The 4,658-nt window shown below is 50.9% G+C and overlaps 1 long non-coding RNA gene across 1 annotated transcript; it reads right to left on the bottom strand.

Moving 5' to 3' along the window:
- Positions 1–360: 360 nt before the first annotated feature.
- Positions 361–4,328, bottom strand: LOC110140723 (uncharacterized). Its single transcript, XR_002314828.2, has 3 exons — positions 3,315–4,328; positions 1,387–1,435; positions 361–445 (listed from the first exon to the last, which is right to left on the bottom strand). It is a non-coding gene; the product is annotated as an uncharacterized lncRNA (long non-coding RNA).
- Between the last annotated feature and the right edge of the window lie 330 nt (positions 4,329–4,658).

The following is a 4,658-nucleotide window of genomic DNA, read 5'->3' as shown; positions in this document are numbered from 1 at the left end:
GACAGGATGGTGGTACCCATGCTTTGCTCAGAGAGGAACTTGCAGGAATTGTGGGTCACACTTGGGAGGAAGGTGAAGAATGTTTTTAGTTTCATTAGTGAATCATGGTGAGAAAGATTCGTGGAGCATGATTCATATGCAGAGACTAGAGGTCATCTCATAGAGAAACAAAGTGAAGTTTCCAGAACAGTTGGGTTGCTCAAAACCTGCCTAGATCTGAACTGGAGGTCTGCCCTTGAAGCAGAGTCTCCATCTACATCCTCACTTCCACTCTCTCACCTGCCTGATCCCATCCAGCCCCGCATCCTGTTGGCCCCACTTTCTAAATCGTTGACCTCCACCCACTCACCACTAGCATACCTGTGCTCACATCCTCCTGTCAGCTCTGCTTCCAGAACAACCCAAATTAAGGCAGTGTTTTAACAGAACTGTCAGCAAACTTTTCCTGTAAAAGGTCAGAGTAAATATCTCAGGCATCAGGACTTCCTTGGTGGTCCAGTGGCTAAGACTCCATGCTGCCAATGCAGGGGGCCTGGGTTTGAGCCCTGGTTAGGGAACTAGATCCCACATGCCTCAACTAAGTTTGCATGCTGCAACTAAAGATCCTTCATGCTGCAATGAAGATTGAAGTTCCTAAACGCTGCAAATAAGACCTGGCACAGCCAAAATAAATAATAAATATTAAAAAATAATAATAAGACAAAAAAACACCAAAAAATAAAAGTCAAGGGAAAAAAATATATTTATACATGGATATATTAGGCACCAAGGGCTATATGGCCTCTGTGGCAACTATTCCACCTCTCGAGAGCAGCAATATATAAACTACTGAATACAGTTGTGTGCCAATAAAGCTTTATAGACACAAGCAGGCTGTGGGCCGGGTTTGGCCCATAGCCCTAGCTTGATGACCCCTGTTACAGTTCACTCAGTCCCTCTGCCCTCTTCCAGCAGTGTCTCCACATAGCAAGCAAAGGCTGATCTTTGCAAAAGGCAGGTCTGATTGTGCCATCCCCAACCCAAAGCACTTCTACGGCTCCCATCACCCCTGGATACAAGACAAACCCTTCAACTTGGTCTATGGCCTTTTCTGCCTGGATATTCTGGCTTGATTTCAGGCCACTCTGGGTCACCTGGGACATTTTTCCTGCCTTTCACATGTCTGCCTGCCTCTCAGTCCCTCCAGATTACCCCCCCCATTCTGTGTCCAGTACCTCCTCATCCATCAGATGTCAGCTGAAACATCCCCTCTCTAGAGAGGGGGCCCTCTGACATGCCCTAAGACCACATCAGCTTCCATCACCTGCATTCCTAGCACCCCTGCACCTTTTTCACCCTCATCACCATAGTGCTTCTCATGTGCTGGGGGCTCCAGCGTTGCCTCACCTGATAACGACAGCACAGACCTGCCGTGTGTCCATCACACCGTCAGCGCCTGTCACAAAACAGGAACTCAATAAACACACAGTAGATAAAAGAATAAAAGGACGAAAGGACAAGAAAGCTATAAGTTCTGTATGATGGAATTTTGAAAATGATACACTGACATGATTTTGACACCATACAAAGATGGGTTGAAAATACCAGGTAATTAGGAGTAGGTTAAGGGATGTTTCCTAGAAAAGTTCCCCCTCAAAGAGCTTGAAGAATTCGTGAAGCTGTGCTAAAGATTCATGTCAATGGAAAGTGTGTTTGTTGCATAAATGAATTTCCAGGCAGAGTGACCCAGACCATGAATACTCTGAGTTCAGAGAAAAGAGAAGGTAGCGTGGGCTGGAAAATTACTGGGACTCTTCCCTCATACACCACAGACCTTTCCAACTCAGAGCCCAGGCTGAGTAAACACAGGTGAGAACTGCCACAGGCCATCTTGTTTCACTCCGGCGAGGGTTGGGGGAGGGGGTCGGAGGGGGTATGTGGGGGTGAGGAGTCGAGGGGCAGTGAGGCTGGGCAGGCCCATAAAGTGAAGTCAGAGTCAAATTGGAGGAGTTTCAATGCCCTGCTTAAGAAGACTGGCTCCCCTGGGACATGTTTCCTTCTGTAGGTAAAGGGGAGCTGTTGAATGTTCTTGAGCAGAATGTTCCATGCTATGGAAATAGCTCTGTTCCTAGTAAACAACTCTGAAAGCAATGGGATATGTAGGCTGGGAATGTCAGGGATGGGGGGAATGGGGAGGCCTCAGCACTGGTCCAGATGGGAGATAAGGGAGGACTACAAACTAGGATGCAAGAAGTGAGGCAAACAGGTCAAGGGGTGTGGATAAGAAAGAGCACAGAGGGGAAGTGGGAGGTGGCCCTGCAGGCAAAGCCCTGACTCCGGCAGGTGTGGGAGAGGCCCCACCACGTGTATCATGGGCACCAAGATGAAGATCCAGGGAGGCCAAGGGAGCCTGGGCCCCCTTCCTTTCCCTCTTTTTTTTTTTTTAAATTTGGCCATACTAGGTCTTAGTTGTGGCATGTGGGATCTAGTTCCCTGACCAAGGAGCAAACCCAGGCCCCCTGCCCTGGGAGCTCAGCGTCTTATCCACTGGACCATGAGGGAAGTTTCCCCTTTCACTCTTAAGGAGTTAAATCTGACCAGAAATTCATGGCTCAGAGCCACTGACAGCCTCCCCATGTCTGCTTCTTGGTCCATGCAAGCAGGTAGTCAACGTGAAATACAGGTGACCACGTGTTGAGACAGGAAGATGTGTGTGATGTGAGTCCTGGGAGTCAGGAGGAGGACGGGGCGGGACCTCCCCTCCCACCACATCCAAACCCTCCAGCATGCTTTCCTCCTGCAGCCGCCCTTCGTGGGAACGTGAGGGGAAGGCAGGAATCAGAGCACAGTCCGGACTCCATAACCACTTCCTCCTTTCAAGTGTCAGGGGCTCTTGATAAGGGATCCCCTCAGAAAAGTGCAGCTGGGCAGGGCAAGGGGTGGCAGGCACTGAGGATGCCAGGCAGGCAGAAGGTCGTCCCCTGGACCGAGGTTAACTTCCTGGCCTTGGTGAAGACATTGGTTTCTTTATGCTGACTGTGCCCAAGTCCTTTGCCATCCTGGAGGGCTCCACCCTGTGCAGACACATTTGGGCCAAGGCACCCTGTCCCCTCACACCACACACGCACACACACACACACACACACACACACACAGGTATTCGTGCTCAAGGTGGCACAGAGCACAAGAGCAGATCTATCTGGAAACAGGCTCCTGACACAGTGTGTTGCTGGTGGCAAGTGCTGAGAGGGGATGGGCGGGACAGTTCATGAGACAGAGGGGAAGGAGGAGGGGGTAATGGAAGAGGAAGGTGATGGGGAGGAGGAAGCACGTACCCAGTGATTGGAAACTTCCTCTGACCTGGTTCTCAGTGGCCTGTTCTGGGAGCTCAGAGGGAGACTGAAGAGGGTCTTCAAGCCTCCAAGTTCCCCACCTCACCCCCACGTACTCTTAGCACATTCTCAACATCCCAGCCACACCTACCAACCCTGGATGGATTCTAGGAGCCCACACGGTACAGGGCTGGACACCAACACTCACATCATTCTGCCATGGAGCACTCTGAGGTCGCCCTAACAATCAGTCTTGGAACACTAAGGAAAGAAAGTCAGGGGCCAGATGAGCACCCTCAAGGGTCTGCTTCCAGGGTCTTTAAAGGAGGACTCATCTCCCTCAGGTAGATGCTTAGAGGCCACACTGAGGGGTACATGTCAGCGGGACTTGGTCCCTTCTGGGGTCACAGATGGCATCTTCTGGACAGAGCCCCTCAAGTTCACATAAGCCCATGCTTCAGAGGATGAGACAAAGGGTGAAAACAATTTGCTCATCTGTAAAAATAATAAATGAGACCCTTTGGTCTCAGTGGCCCCAATACAGGTAGCACGGGAGAAGGACTTAATTTACTTATGGGCTTTTTCTTTTTCCTTTGAGTTGGAAATTCACTGCTATAGATGGGAAGGACTCACAACGCTCATAAAAGAGATGGAGGAAGACCTAGGAGGGAGTCAGGAGTGGCTCTGTCATCTGTCTCCTGATTTACACATGGATAAAGGCATACTTCCTCTCTCCCACCCTCTTTCAATATGTGATGCATCACACTTGCACCCCTGGATCATTCCCAACACCTGCATGCACCCCTTAACCTTCAGCTTCTCCAGATTCCAGACGCCCCTGGAGGTTGGTGAGGGCAGCACAGGTGGGGAATCCGGGCGCACATAGGTGACAGCAGGAAGGTACTAGGTGACCCCTCCACGACGGCGGCATGAGGGTGGCACCCTCCCACCTCGGGGGTGGGGAGTGATACCCATTCCTGCTGCTCTGAGGACTCCCCTCCCCCTCCTGTAACTCCATCCCCATTTATCTCTGTGTCAGCCGCTTAACACATCCTTTTAAACTGGTATGCGCACATGGCAACAGTATCCACTCAACAGGCATGTGTATTCCTGTTCTAGAAGCAAAAGGAGATGGCAGTGGGGGTGGGGGGTGCAGACAGGCCAACCTGAAATCCTACCAGCGTCTGGAGAGGCATCAAGGGTCAGGGAAGTGGGGATGGGCATCCTTGCATTGGTCGCAGTCCAGCTCTTGACTTCAGGATAAATCTGTTTGTAGACATAACTGCTCCCAACACCTGTAGGGCCCTGGGTCCAGATGGGGGCAATCAGGATGGGGGCAGATGAACC

Source organism: Odocoileus virginianus, chromosome 17, assembly GCF_023699985.2.
Source record: "Odocoileus virginianus isolate 20LAN1187 ecotype Illinois chromosome 17, Ovbor_1.2, whole genome shotgun sequence".
NCBI classification, from domain to species: Eukaryota; Metazoa; Chordata; class Mammalia; order Artiodactyla; family Cervidae; genus Odocoileus; species Odocoileus virginianus.
This window is presented reverse-complemented; position numbering and strand designations above follow the sequence as displayed.